General features: G+C 36.4%; 1 long non-coding RNA gene across 9 annotated transcripts in view; it reads left to right on the top strand.

Moving 5' to 3' along the window:
* The first annotated feature begins 2087 nt into the window (after positions 1–2087).
* LOC105475636 (uncharacterized) overlaps positions 2088–16524 on the top strand; it is a 92825-nt gene continuing 78388 nt past the window's right edge. For 6 of the 9 annotated variants that reach the window (XR_011622207.1, XR_011622204.1, XR_011622203.1 and 3 more), the window contains exons 1-3: positions 2127–2256; positions 13376–13580; positions 13779–13884. This is a non-coding gene — a long non-coding RNA (uncharacterized lncRNA). Of the gene's footprint in view, positions 2257–5476; positions 5623–13375; positions 13581–13778; positions 13885–14082; positions 14319–16524 lie in introns of those variants that run through there. The other 3 variants (XR_011622201.1, XR_011622200.1, XR_011622205.1) reach the window with 3 other exon arrangements.

The raw sequence follows: 16524 nt of genomic DNA, 5'->3' as shown, positions 1-16524 counted from the left end.
TTTATTTTTAGAAAATTTAATTCATTGCTTTCATTGCTTTGATCCCGTCTATACTACAATATGCCTAGTGAAGACTTCTCAAGACAATCATTTTCTTCTTGAAGCTGATCAAACAAGAGAGTTTACAGTTCCTCATTTTAGCAATCAAAGAGACCTAGTATCATTCAATCATGAATCACACTCTATTTCTGTAATAAATGTGTCTAATAGTAGATGCTTAAGTAGAAGGGCAAATGCAGGAAACAATCTTATTTGTGATTATGTGTGTGCGTGCATATGTACATGTATGTTAAAATTTCAGAATCTAAACATTTTTTGTTACGTTTCAGGGTTGCAAGCAAAATCATCCTTAATTTGAGAAACAGTGATTGTGATAGTCTTAAAAATGCTCTAAAACCTTTACCATATTCCCTTCCCCCCAAATAATCTTAGAACTAACAACTTAAGCTTTCACTCAATTTGTTAGGAAAATACAAACTCTAGTTTGTAAATGCTAAGGGATACATGAACCGAAGCATTTCTTCCCCAAACTGAGAGCCTTGGGACTTATAACTCTAGTCTGTCAGATATCACCAAAAGGTCTATCGAGAGGTTTATTGTTGCAAACACACACACACACACACACACACACACACACGAGTCAAGTCAACTGGGAAATAACACAGGAATAATGGGTGACGTGTGGACGTGATTGAGCCAATTATAATAAATAATCACATTGCTTTAATTTAAGAGATCAAATGATGGTTGAAGTAACACTAAAAGTAAGTCCTTTTGGCCAGGCGCGGGGGCTCACACCTGTAATCCCAGCACTTTGGAAGGCCGGGGCGGGCGGATCACGAGGTCAGGAGATCGAGACCATCCTGGCCAACATGGTGAAACCCCGTCTCTACTACAAATACAAAAAATTAGCCAGGCGTGGTGGCGGGCACCTGTAGTCCCAGCTACTGTGGTGGCTGAGGCAGGAGAATGGCGTGAACTCGGGAGGCGGAGCTTGCAGTGAGCTGAGATACGGCCACTGCACTCCAGCCTGGGCGACAGAGCGAGACTCCATCTTGAAGGAATACATAAAAATAAAATAAAATAAAATAAAATAAGTACTTTAAACTGTTTTAAAATGATCAGTCCGGTAGGTGCAGCTCAGTAACAATACCCTCGGGATTCTACAGCTCAGCAGATCTTGTGGAGTCCTGAAACAGTGATTCTTGACTCCTCTTGGGTACCAGACCAGCAATGAGATTCTCACCAAAGCCCTAGACATTCTCATCTGAAAATGCAGACACATACAACATTTTGAATGCAATTCCTTTGGTCTGACCACTGTTTCAGAATACCTGAACAAGTACTTCAGGATGTCTTTTCCCCGAGGTGTCTTACACAGCCATCATCTGCACTAATAATCTTAAATATTGAAGCCAACTATTCTTATGTTTATAAGGTGGAATCAATGAACACACTTAGCATGCTTGATGAAAATACAGAAATAAAATCCATATATATAGACTTTACTAAGTGTATCGACAGCCATCTGTGCTAGAGTGTATGTTTTACATTCAACTGTGAGTTGTTTTTTATTTTTTATATGTATTTTTTTGAGACGGAGTCTCGCACTGTCGCCCACGCTGGAGTGCAGTGGTGCTATCTCAACTGTTAGATTTTTAATTAATTTTCCATAATTCAAAATCTCAGATTTTCTTTCCAAATAATTGGAATGTATATTTTTAAAATACCAAGTTTGCTTCTTTTCTTCCCCCAGATCCCCGTCTTCAGAGAACAAGTTTACTGCTTAATGACTCAACACTTGATCTGCAAAACCCCTGATCCACTGACTTACTGTGCTAATAAAACTTACTTCCATAATAGCATATTGTTACAGGTGGGTTTTTGTTCTTAGGGCTCCCAAGATGGTGGCAGACCACTCCCAAGATGGTGGCTGCCACTCCCAAGATGGCAGCAAGCCTTTTGTTTTCTGATCTGGGGTTTTTGGCCTCACAGATTCCAAAGAATGGAACCTTGGGCCATGAGGTGAACGTTATACCTCTATTAGAAGCCGTGGGTCACAGAAGAGAACCGTGGAACCCAGTGACTACTGTTCAGCTCAATTACAACGAACCCAAGCACTTAGCCGCGCAGGAACAATGGTGAGCCTCTAATCTAAACGGGAGTTCAGCAAGGGGCGCCTGGCTGGATCAGAAATGCAGCGGACACCCTACCGGATCTGGAGGGGTGGACAGCAGCGAACAGCAGTGGTGGATGGTGAGCCAAAGTTCAGCTCCAGGCAGAACAAACGCAGACCAGAAGAGTATGCAGTTGCAAGATTTAATAGAGTGAAAACGGAGCTCCCATACAATGGGAGGGGATTCAAAGGGGGTTGCCCACTCCTGACTCGAATACCTGGGGTTTATATCCCAATCATTGTCCTTCCTCCCATGCTCTCAGATGATAGATGATTTGACTATTTCTTTACCTCCTGCTTTTAGCCTAATTGGTATTTTAATGAGCCCTCTTTACTACATGATTGGTCGGGTGTGAGCTGAATTACAAGCCCTGTGTTTAAAGGTGGGTGCAATCACCTTCCCCAGCTAGGCTTAGGAATTCTTAGTCAGCCTAGGAAATCCAGCTAGTCCTGTCTCTCAGTATCACTGAGAAAAGGATGCAAAATATTGACCAATTTTTTAAAATGTGGAAGTGATATTTATTAAGAGGACTGTGATACGTAAAAAGGAGGAAATCTGGAACAAAAGAATATTGGTACAAATGCACAAATGTACAACCACATGTACTCAATTCTACCTTGCCCGGCTGGTGGCTAGCATTAACACAAAATCTGAAATCTGTGCAGAACTCTACTGTTATGCCTAGGAGGCTCATTTTATAGCTAAAATGTTAACTGGCAAAGCATTGCTTAGAGCACATGGGGCGTGAGAAAACTCATGGACAAACAGGTCATGACATCATAAAATGAAGTGTTTAATAAGTAAATATTAAGCACTCACTTATATATTTGAAATATTCTCAACTTACTTTCTACACAGAAGTTTTAATGATCTGGTTGCTAGTTGTAAGGATTCAACCATTGCCTGGGAACTTTAGGTGATTCCTAAGAGCCTGGCTACTTGGCAACACCACCTTGCCAACAAGGAGCCTCTCTAATGAAGCTGATCTTCTAAAGAAGATTCTAGTCCCAGTGCTAGGATCATGCATGGGGATGATTCAGCTTATTTCTCCTTTTTCCACAGCAGCCATCCTTTTCTTAGTTTCTGGAGAACTCTCTAAGGCACACAATAAAATGTTCAGCTATGCTCAGATATTTCTGTCACTCTTCAATGTTTCTTAACATGTCTACTATGGAATCCTAGTCCTGTAAGATTCCCTATGGAAGGAAGGAGGGGAGGGGCAATTTCTCCTTGGATAAATAACTTTAGAAAACATCATGTAAAATGTTCCCTCAAGTGAAATCTTATAATACAAATTAGTACATTAAAGATCTGATACTTTGGGTCTGCACAAAATTATTTTTTTAACTAAATTTTTATTTGCTTATTAACCAAAAGCCTGTTAATATCCTGGGGATTCATATCTTGCATACACTTTGGAAAATATTTTATCATATCCTAGAGCTCATTCACACATGTTTTTGCTTCTACTCCTAGCCGTCCCTCCAACCAGAATAGAAGTTCAATTCTCCTTGCCCTCTCTCCTATCTGACGTTTCTTCTCCGGAAACCATTCTTTCCTTCCCTTCTCCAGAGTCATTATCAGATATGACCTAATTACTGAGTTTTTCTTGGAAACTTTTACTACAAATGCTTATTGTTTTCAGAAGTTTAGAAATAGATTGGTGATTATATGTACCATGTTTACAGTTTTGTGGTTGCACTGAATCCCTCTTAATAGATTACAGCAAAATACATAGAGTATTTTAATGTAATTTAGCTGCCAGCTGAATCAATATTGTTAGTTCTCCTTAACTTTCATTGGATATAAATTTGGAAGAATAAAGATTAGTAAGCAATTTTATTATAATATGTGTTTATTAAACTTATGACTGCATATGTGTATCCAGTTGTAACACAGCTAGCTTTAAAAATGGCCTAGGTATTCACTGTGCTAAAGGGCTATTGGGTTTTCATGATTTGCATTGGCTTTTCAACACCTCAGTCAATGATCATTCATTTTTTTCATAAGCTCTATAAAAGTTATTAACATTCATCTGAAAAGTAAAAATTATCTAATTTCTGGGGCTCTGAAATCCAACTCCTTGCTGTGAGTCAATGCTCCCCTTTTGCTCTGTGACCTTTGCAAAGTTAACCTTTTTGCCCTTGGTTTTCCAATATGAAAAATGGTAGTAATACTAATATAAACCTCCATAAGACTGCTAAGTGAATTACAGAAAATAAACTCAAAGGGCTTGGAATATTATCCAGAGAATGGTAAGTGCTTAATAAATGTTAGCTGTTGTTACTATGATGAAAGTGGTATAGATAAAATAAAATTCACTCCAATGTCCTCCTGCAAATGCCTTCTCTCATCTCCTTACTAGAACTTGAATGGCCAGAAGTAGCAAGAAGTTGATTCAGGAATGGAGGAAAGCAAAAGTTTGTCCCAGCACACACGCAGAGATAATCCACGTGCCCAAGTCATTCGAATTGGGCATAATAGCAAATGTCAAGAAATGCAAATACACACACATGTATGGAGAGGCATGGAGTTATTAGTTTCTATGAAAACTGAGTAACTTATCCATGACATCGATGTCAGTAAGCATGCACTGAGCAAATAACAGGGGAAGGATACTCACCAGAGAATTTAATTCTCTCACATCTTGCTCTCTTTGATAAAATGGTACCTTCACACTATGACCTTCCCTGATGACTCCATGTGCAACTCCAATACCTCTTACACTTCCACATCTTCTTATTTTTTTATTACATTAATCACTTTAAAAGCTGTATATATACATATATATATGATCTTATTTATTCTATTTAATGTCTAGCTCCCCCTACTTGAATATTAGCTTCATTGCATAGAGGTTTTTGTTTTTTGTTTTTTGTTTTCTACTTTTTAAAGCTATACCTCCAGCACTTAGAACAGTTCTTGGTTCCTAGCAAGTCCTCAATGAATATTTGATGAATGAATGAACAGTAAGTCCAGAAGTAGGCTTAATTAAGTCAGTAGCTAAAGAATATTATCAGAGTAGGTCCCTTTCATCTCTGCTTTGCCATTCTTGGTGCTGGCCTCATCCTAAAGTAAAGCCTTATGGTCACGTGATAGCTGCAGCAGTTCTAGGCATCATATCCTGAGAAGACAATGACCAGAAAGGGAGAGCCAGAAAGTCCATTTTAAAAGCAAGATGCCACTCACAGAGGCTCCTAATGACTTGACTAGAATTTGACCACTTAACCAAATTAGTGTTAAGGAGAAAGGAATTTCTTTAAATATTAGACTAATCAGAATTTCCTCTTAAAATGAAGGAAAGGGCCAAGCTCCTGAAGAGGTAAATACTTGAACGAATTTGGTGCTCCATGAGCAAAGAAGAAAGCCTGGATGACTGGGTAGACAGCGAGCAAATAACTTTGTCTCCTACCTCCTCAGATCTCCACTTCTGCGTACTACTGAAGTGAGTTGCAGTAAGGCTAAAAGCTTTTAAAACAATTTCAAATAATACTGCCCTTCACTATAAACCAAAAAAGGTAAAGCAGAGCTACATTCAGGAGGAGTTAATTGGACTACTTCACATGTGAGCTGATTTAGGGAACATTATTCAACTAAAGGCAAGTAAAGTGAGTTTTTATTAATATTTGTGTCCTGCTCTCTGGATGATGGCTCTGCTTTCAGAAAGAGTGTGAGGAACATTGACCTAAATAAATCCATCTGTGAACTAATCTGTTCCAGGAATGTCCACTTAAATTTCAAAATGTATTTGATACGTTTATGTTATAAAGATTAGTTTGCTTTATCTTGAACATAAACAGCCCCATTTCTGTTGGTTTTTTAAGTGACTGAGACAAAAAATTAAAAATGGGTATTTTTATGGATGTGAGATGTGATGTGTTGAAACATTTTATTGGTTTAGATTCAGCTAGGTAATCTTCTGGCTTCTTTTTTTGAGTTGCATAGCAGAAATGAAAAAAAAAAAAAGGGATTTATGAAATGTCTTCTATAAAATAAAACAGCATGATTATTTGCACAAATATGCAAGTAAAACATTGAATTGGGGTTTTAAGTGACTGAACTTTACGTTTTTTAAAAATATTAATTTTCAATAATACAGCTTAATTATGAAACTTTCACTTTTTAAGCGATGATGATGTACTTTCTTAACCTCCATCTGCTCTTTAATTTTATGTATTTTATCTTACTATTGTCATCTGCAAAAGAAGAAAGTCAGCTGCCACAGTGATAAAAGTGATATTAGTTCAGTTTACTAAAATTTAATACTTCTGATTCAGCTCCTGTATTGGCTAGTATGGAATTGATGAATGACCAAGAGTCATTTTACATTTACCTGTTAAGGAAATATTGAGTGCTCTCCTAGACAAGTGCAGCCTTCTCACGCACCTGACCAGAGTCTATGAGTAACAGATTTCGCTCAGGAACAAACATACACCCTTATGTTCTACTAGGAATAACTCAGTATTAATTACATTTGATGCATTTAATTGTCAAGCTACAATTGGGCCTTTCCTGAGGGCTATTTACAAGTACTTTAACACTCCTCCCTACCCTCTAGAATGCTATGACTCCCTTGTCTGTTTACCTTTTCCTATTGTACCTATCACCTTCTTGCATACTATACAGTTTACTAATTTATTCTATTTTTTTAGAAGTTAAAGTTGAAATTGGATAGGTGCTTTACCTATATTAACTATAGGCTGGGCACGGTGGCTCACGCCTGTAATCCCAGTACTTTGGGAGGCTGAGGCAGGCGGATTGTCTGAGGTCAGGAGTTCGAGACCAGCCTGGCCAACATGGTGAAACCCCGTCTCTACTAAAAATACAAAAATTAGCTGCGCATATTGGCGCATGCCTGTAGTCCCAGCTACTCGGGAGGAGAGTTGCTTGAACCCATGAGGTGGAGGTTGCATTGCAGTGAGCTGAGATCGTGCCACTGCACTCTAGCCTAGGCGACAGAGCAAGACTGTCTAAAAAAAAAAAAAAGCTATCAGGGTGACATGTATTTAGTAAACAAAACAATCAAGCAGCAGAAAAAAATACCTCTTATTAAGTTGGCCAAAATTTTTGCAACACACAGACAACAACATTTACGTTTTAGGTTATCAGTATTGTGATTTATGTGATAGACTTAATAAACAAATCAGATAGTAACAAATTTCTTGGTTCTACACTACACATCCTGAGATTTCCTGCTTGAAACAGACTACTTCTATTCACTGACCTACATAATGAGGAAATTTAAAAAGATGAAGGTGAATGGTCAGATCTGCAGAAGGCCAAGGTTTGAAGACCTCTTCGGGCAATAAAAAGGTGATAGGCATGCTTTTAAGGACATGCTGCTAATACTGCTCCCTAGGGGAGGGCTCTCCAGCCGACTGTCAAGTAAAAATCTACCTCTGGGTGGAGAGTTGTCAATCTCTCCAAAAAGAGCACGCCTCATTTCATTGAAGTTCATGCTTAACATAATAAATGATAGAAAAAACATGAGCATTCTACATATGATATAGAATGAATTGCTTTATTAAAGAAGATGATACAGTCAAAAGCTTCATTTGGGAGAGAATGTAAGATCGTATTTCTTATAAAGAAAAGTTATAGCAAGAAATGAACACATTATGAGAATCTTCACTAAAACTCTACTTATCATTTGACTGAAAGTTCAAAGAAAATATGAGGATGCCTCATTATTGCATGACTTAAGTAAAACACATTGAGTTCATTGAATGCTGGGAGACCCTTAATGCCCTAAGGCAAGGACTTCACTGCTGGTGCCAGGATTAGAGTGTCAGATTCAGCATAACCTGAAGCACATAGTGCATTCACACTCAACCTTCTAGTCCTACATTTCCATAAATGTAACAGAATTATCTAGTTCCCTTTTGTTTTTAATCATTCTGTATAAGAAACCACCTAACTTGGATCCATTTTTTCTAGTACTTATTTACAAACAGAATAGTAGTAAATTTTATCTGAGTAAATATTGATCTCGTTCCTATAGCAAAACATCTAAAGTTGTAATTTTTCAGAGTATTCATTTTTAGATTTATGGAGAAACTATAATGAAGAAGGTAAAAAACAGAAAGAGGAAGTAATTGAAATCAACTATGTCTTCTGCATTTTTTTTTTTTTTTTTTTTTTGAGATGGAGTCTTGCTCTGTCACCCAGGCTGGAGTGCAGTGGCACAATCTCAGCTCACTGCAACCTCCACCTCCTGAGTTTAAGCGATTCTCCTGCCTCAGCCTCCCGAGTAGCTGGGATTACAGGCGCATGCCAACACACCTAAATTTTGTTTTTTTAGTAGAGACAGGGTTTCACCATGTTGGCCAGGCTCATCTTGAACTCCTGATCGGCTCACCTCAGCCTCCAAGGTGCATGGTATTTAGATGGCATTTTACTTGTGTTCTTGTGTTCTAAAATACTTTTTCTTCTTCTTTTTTTTTTTTTTTTTTTTGATGAAGTCCCACTCTGTCACGTAGGCTAAAGTGTAGTGGTGCAGTCTCAGCTCACCACAACCTCTGCCTCCCAGGTTGAAGCGATCCTCCTGCCTCAGCCTCCCTAGTAGCTGGGACTACAGGCACATGCCACCATGCCCAGTTAATTTTTGTATTTTTAGTAGAGATAGGGTTTCACCATGTTTGCCAGGCTGGTCTTAAACTCCTGACCTCAGGTGATCTGGCTGCCTCGGCCTCCCAAAGTGCTGGGATTACAGGTGTGAGCCACCTCGCCCAGCCATATTTTAAAATACTTTAATTTTTTTCTTTTAGTGACATCATTTTGTCCTTGAATACAAAAGGATCCATATATGTAGGGAACCAACAGTCAAGCAAGTTGGCCATTATCTGGTCAAACTGTATTCAGTCAACTAATATAAAATAGAATGCTCCAGTGGCAATCAGATAGATTGCTATTCTTTCTGTCAGCCCAAAATATGGGATTTCGAGTATTGGTCCCCCAAATCATGAAATATAAGCATGTAATCTCACTCCCAGTAAGTAGTAATCCTTAAAAGTATCGTTGGCAACAGTAAATAAAATGGAGGAAAATCACACATACATATTGTGAAGTTAAACCAATCACGAAAAAAAAAAAAAAAAAAAAGATGCCATTTAAGGGCAGCTGTAAAATAATATCTCCATATAAAGTAGCCTCTGTGTGAAAATACAGTAAGTCTTTAAAATTGCAGCAACAGATGATACTAAGACCTCTGTTATTGGAGATGTTCAATAATAGGCTCAGTGACCATTCAGCAGGTATAGAAACAGATTCAAATACGTTTAATAACTGGGTATCAGGAATAAACAAGCTTTAAATTCTCTACCTCTTAAGAGATTACAATTTGATGTCTATTCAAATATTTATCAATAATCTCAAATAATTGCCACCTAAATTTCGATAGGCTATTTTTCCCCAAATAAATCCATAAAATAAAATAGCAAAATTGGGGCAACTAAATAGACAATGTTCTGTCCCATGAAAAATAAATATGCATACTTTATTTCTTTGATGATTGTTTCAGTTCCCCTAATCCAGCTTCTCTTTCTGAATTTCCTCTATGACTTTTTGGTCACAGTCAGTTGGTGACTCATCTCCTCATTTCTTCTTGGAAAAAAAAAAAAGTGGTTTATCATCGTGTGGCTTATATCACAATTTTTTTTTGTCTATTTTCTATGTGTCTTTTTACTTTAAATATATTGAGCTTTCCTTCAATTAAAAAAAATTATTTTTACCTGCTCAAAAAATAACAGGTCTGTTGTTTTCCAAAACTGGCCCTTATAATATCTGTACTTTTTGACATGATTTAAGAGATTCTGAACCTTGATCCTTGAATCCTTTTATAATATAGTATTTCAAAGATTCATAGAATATTAGAACTGAAAAGTAGAATTTAACCCAAATACCACATTTAACACACGAAGAACTCAATACTCGGAAAAGTTAAATAGCTTGGTTAAGCAAACATCTAGCAAGAGAAGAATGAGTATTCAGACTTCTTTACCTTAATTCTAATATTCTTTCCAGGGCACAATATTGCCTTTCATGGTGTGATACTATTAGAACTTTTCAAAAATAAATACTTGAATAATATATTCCCTAGATCTGAAATCTATAATTATGTATTCGTTACACAACATCAAGTTACTATTGGGAACAAAAAATTGGGTTTTTGTATGTGTAAATCCTTGCTGGATGGAAGGATGATCTATAATAAAACATTATTTGAACCACTACAAAATAGTTTCCTAATATTTCAAGATAACCACTGTAGCAATGTTATAAGGTAATGTTTAATCAATTGACCTATACAGTTAATAATGATTCAATCTTCAGAATAGAAAGAAAACTCACAGAGCAGGGTGATCAGAACGAATTTCATGGGGGAGTAGGTCTTAAAAGATGCATAGTATTTCTAAAGCTTTTGTTGTTGCTGCTAAATATAACACAGGGACATTAAAATGCATAAAGTGGAAAATCCTAAGGCAAATACTCATATAACCATCATGAGTGCCTCGGCATTCAACAGTATGTTCATTCCTTCATTCTTACCTTACAGATAACTGCTCTATTAAATATGGTGGGAATCATAGCTTTGCACTACTTTATTCTTTGGCTATTTGAATATGCATCTCTAAACGAGATACTTTTTTTCCTATTTTTAAATTTTACAAAATTGGAAAGTGGTAGTATATATTCTTCTGTATCTGACTTCTTTGGCACGATGCTGTGTTTTCAGCATTCGTCCATGAGATCCATCGCTCCTTCATTTATTTTCAGTGCTTTGGTTCATTCTATGAATACATAATTGATTAATTCATTCTTTCTTTGATGTGCTTTGAGTTAAACTCCTAATGCATCCCTTGAAACTTGGCTCAATTTACCTGAAGAATGGCAACTCCATTCTGCATTTGTTTAGGCCAAAAGCCTTAGGGCTGTCCTGACTCTTGCTTTCTCTCATAGCTGCACATCCAGTCTGCCAGGAAATCCTGTGACTGCTACCTTCAAAACAGAGCCACAGTTTGACCACCCCAAGTCTGGGTTATGTTTGGCTCTTAACTGGTGTCCCGGCTTCTACCCTTACATCTCCCTTACAATCTGTTCTGAAACCAGCAGCCAGAGTGATTTTTCCCACTCCATAAAACACAAAGGGAATCATGTAATGCCTCACTCCCTACAAAGACCCACCATTTCACTAAAACCAAAGTCAAGGTCCAAATAGTGACCCACATAATCTAGCCCTGGGTTTCTTCTCTCAGCATTATCTTATACTTCTCTTCCCTTCTTTGCTCTGATCCCATGGGCTTCCTGGATCTTCTCTGAACATGCTAGGCATGGTTTCCCTTCAAATGTTGGCCTTAACTGTTCCCTCTGCCTGGAATGATTTTCTCCCCAATAAACGTATGCCTTTCACGGATTGCATGAAAGCATGTATGTACACATGTTTCCTTAACTATAGGTATCAAATAAAGTTCTTTACTATTATGATTTTAATAACAAACATCTGTTGGCATTATTCCTTATTTCTTTAGAACGAACTTGATTTACCTATACATTGGAATCTTGCTAGGATAGTACACGTCATACACAGTTTTAGTTACAGCATTGATGAAATCACAATCTCTGGAACACTAATCTTTTAGGTATGTGCCATTACTCTCCTGCAAGATAATAGTTGCCATTTGTTTAGTGCTCACTATGAGCCAGGCCCTGGATTTAAAATGCATTATCTGATTTAATCCTCACCTCAACCCTATGAGATTGGAAACATTTTTTCCCAATTTAACAGAAGAAGAAATTAAGCCCCAGAGTATTAAATAACACTCTTAAGCCCATAGTCAGTAAATGTGCTAGTTTTCAAACATGGGACTGTCTTACTCCAAAGTCCTATATGCCACAAAGTCTTCTTTGTTCCACATATCAAAACTAGAAAAACATCACTGTGAATTTTTTCAGATTTATCTGATATGTAATGCTCTTGAAATTACTTGAACTATTTTGGATGCCAACATAATTTAATGACAGAAGAAAATAATTCCATGCTCTAAATTCAATTACTACCCTGTTTCCATTTAGTAATGAAGCAAACATGGAAAACTCCTGATATACAGTAAAACATATAAAAACAAAGTGTCAAAATAAATTAAAAGTGCAATAGGGGAAAAGAAACAAATATGAAACATGTTTGAGAGGACCATGAAGAGTTCATTTAAGGGCAAGGAGTTCCAGAATGTCATACAAAATCAAAACACAAAAGAATCAGGTCATTTTTTTCTGTAACAACTGAGCTCTGATGAAGTTGAGCTGTGTGATGGTAAACCCAAGGGTATGGATGATCTAAAATCACATAGATCCATGCTGCTATGTTACTAGTTGCCAAGCAAACAAATGGCCACATTACAGTTCAACATAAGAGTTTTTGCCATTCTTTCCCTTTGCCTGGCTGTGAAAAGGCAACAAGTAGCTTTAGAGCCAAATGGGAGATACAAATGTGTAGCAATGCCATCTGTGCTATTCTATTCTGGTCAAGAGCAGGCATATGCTGTTTGAGAAGACACCAACATATACAGCTGTTAATAGTTACTCTAACTCAACGTGTGTTAAGACCAAAGAGTAGTTGTCATCCGGCGCAAGTGCAAGAGCCTCTTTTAGATGACGCAATGGGGTACAAGTCTATCACCTCTAGCTCAGAAACTATTCACCAACTACCCAATAATAAACACATCTATTCCACTTGTTTTAAGGCTTTCTAGAAATCATTAACTCAAAGTATCTTTGTAATTGATACACATCTGGAGACCACAGGATAGCTGGGACATAACAGTTATAATGAAAGAATGATTATGTGTCAACACGAAAGAGTGTCTCATAAGAGCCTAGACATTGTAAATATAATGCCATATCTTGCCTTTGGAAGGCCAGGGAAAATATACGTGTCCATTCACTAAATATACTTAAGGCCTTGCTAAATTGTTATTCATTTAAAGAAAGCTTTAGTGATAATAGAACATTATAAAATTTAAAATAATTGAAATCATGGTTGTTTTCCATCCACAGAGAGTGAAAATGTTCATAGTGTTGGGGGAAGAAAAGACCAAATGATGAAAGTGGCTAAGAGCTCTTACATCTTGGTGAGAAAATATTTAACCTCTCTTGGCCATCAGAAACCTGACTAAGCGTGTTCTCATCTTTGTCTGCCAAAGGCTATCTTGGAATCTGGGAGCACTTGTTTTAAGCGGAAAGAAATTGTCTTAGTCTAGATTCCAGAGGCATGTGTGGAGACCTTCCTCTCATTTCTCTCATTTACTCAACAAATATTTAAGGCAGTATTGCATACAATGATGATGCAACAATGAACAAGGCAGACAAAGCCCCTGCTCTTCAGAATCTTACATGCTACTGGTGGAGGTGAGTGGACTCATAACTGAACAAATAAGATGATTTCATGTAATAATGAAAGCTCTGTATAAAATAAAATAGGAAAGTACTGAGATTGATTAAAGGAAGAAGGAACCTGTGTATTAGGATGGGTTAGGTATTCTGTACTAATAAGCAACCCCAAAGTCTGAATGGTATTTAAAAACCAAGTTATTTTTTCCCATACAGTATTTGTCCATCACAGTTCAGTGTGGTGCTTAGTTCCACATCCTCTCTCAGGGATGCAGGACGAGGGAGGCTTCACTGTTGAATGTCATCAACTGCAGTGACATAGGTAAGGACATGTGGTAAATCATATACCAGCTTTTAATGGCTTCCACCGAACAGTGTCAGATATGTGCTCTCACATTTCATTGACCAAAGCAAGTCTTTGAAGGGGTAGGGAAATGCAATCCTACTGCATGCCCAGCAGGAGGAGAACCACAAATATTGATGAAGAGCAATAGTAATCATCACTGTCTACTTTAATTAGCTTTGTCTTGGAATGCTTCTCTGAATTAATGATAAATGAAAACCTGAATGATAAAGAGCCAGTCATAAATAGATCAGCAGAGAGGAAGCACGAGATTTCAGGAGTGAATAAGGTTGGTGTGTTGGAAGAAACAAGGATGGAAACTTTGGAACACAGTTAACCAGCACCGTTAAGGAGACTGGAAGATTTCATAGTTGGGGTCAGAGAGGCATACAGGAACCACATCATGTAGAAACTTATTGATTAGTAAATGCATATTTTATTTTATTTGTAATGGAAGCCTACTTATAATTTGGAAAGACTAAAACCAAAAACAGATCAAACATAACTTTTACAACATATACAGCTGTTAATAGTTACTCTAACTCAACGTGTGTTAAGACCAAAGAGTAGTTGTCATCCGGCGCAAGTGCAAGAGCCTCTTTTAGATGACGCAATGGGGTACAAGTCTATCACCTCTAGCTCAGAAACTATTCACCAACTACCCAATAATAAACACATCTATTCCACTTGTTTTAAGGCTTTCTAGAAATCATTAACTCAAAGTATCTTTGTAATTGATACACATCTGGAGACCACAGGATAGCTGGGACATAACAGTTATAATGAAAGAATGATTATGTGTCAACACGAAAGAGTGTCTCATAAGAGCCTAGACATTGTAAATATAATGCCATATCTTGCCATATGCCACATAACTTTTTAATCCACAAAACACATGTTATTATATATTAATTTGAACTCTTCATTTGTAGTGTTACTATTCTTTCCTGACAAATTAACCAAAGTCAGCATGCTATAAGATAACAATGTACATTCTTCCCAGAAATATCACTATTTGGTAATATTTCTAAGAAAATGCTCATAAATATATGCAGAGATTTAGTAATATGTCATTTTCATTGTGTTGCTTTATAATATACTCAAGCCTTTTAAATTACATTAAAATGCTTAATCACATAAGAAAATTTCATAATACTTTATATGCCCAAATGATTCATCTATCTATTTTAAAACCTCATTTAAAAGACCAATATTTAGTTTTAGGAGAATTCACACTCATATCCTGTTTTTATTTTCAAACTGATGTGTGTCCTAGAGTGCAATTTGCTATACAAAGATATAAATATATGCATACCTTTGGCATCAATAACAATACTTCTGAGAATTTGTCCTAAGGAAATAAAGTTATAGATATATTTGAAGAATAAATATGTTTCAAGGATGTTCACTGAAGTATTGCTTGTAAAACCAAAAATAAAAATACTTAAACATCCATTATTGTATTTTAGAAAATCAGCTGTGTATATCCTCAAAGTGGAATTCTATATAGCCATAAATCATGATGGTGCAGATATAGACCTATTGAAATGGACAGATGATTATAACCTATTGTTATTCTTTAAAAGTAGGTTAGAAGATGTCCTATAAAATAGATAATCTATTTTGCAAAAAACTGTATAATTATTATATACTAGGATTTTGAAAGATTATACCAGAAGATATAAACAATGGTTATTTCTAGGTTGCTGAGAGTTTGCATGTATTACATACTTTCTTATTTTATTTTCTGGGTTTTTTGCAATAAACATTCATTTCTCTTATAACAAGAATCATTCTTAAGAAAACAATTTCACAGCACATTAATAAACACTGTATATAAGAATAGTTTTATAACAACAACTATGCATATATGGGTGTGTTTGTTATACATTTGTGGTTTTAAGCACACATATAACACAAGTATACACACTATATATATATACACACACACACACACACACATATGTGTGTGCGTGTGTATAGTATTTGGCTAGGTGTGTGTGTGTGTAGTGTACATGTATGCGATATACTATACATATATGTGTACAGTATATATATACACACACACAAAAACACAAACCATACACACACACACACACACACCATTATATGAATGCATCTCCCAAAATTGTGGTGATTAACATTTTTAAAAATTTCTTTTGTGTTTATGTTTTTCTGTATCTTAAAAATTTACTGTAACAGTCATATATTGCTTTCACAATAAAAATTTTACTAAATAATATTAATAGGTTTTATTCCTCCCTACTCTCATTTTCTATTATAATTTTCCCTGAAGATAACTTTACACAATGTAGGATTGTATTCCCGACGAGCCATGACCCTCTCATTTTGACTCTCTAACCTGCAGGATATTAATTTTAATAGAGATAGTCCATTTAGCTTGAAAAGGTATTCTGGGGCTCTCTTACCATACAGTAATCACCATTTTGGCAATCTTATATTACAATAAAATTCTCACAATTCATTGCTTTATTAAACTCTAAGTGGAGCATAGAAAGCATTAAATCCCCAAACAAATCTGTCAAACTTTAAGCTCTATGTCAAAATGTATTTACTGAAAACCTATCATATGAGACCTGTGAAATATGCATAAGCTCT

This window comes from Macaca nemestrina, chromosome 4 (assembly GCF_043159975.1).
Source record: "Macaca nemestrina isolate mMacNem1 chromosome 4, mMacNem.hap1, whole genome shotgun sequence".
NCBI lineage: Eukaryota > Metazoa > Chordata > Mammalia > Primates > Cercopithecidae > Macaca > Macaca nemestrina.
The sequence above is the reverse complement of the archived record's forward strand: the minus strand, read 5'-3'. Positions and strand labels throughout refer to the sequence as shown.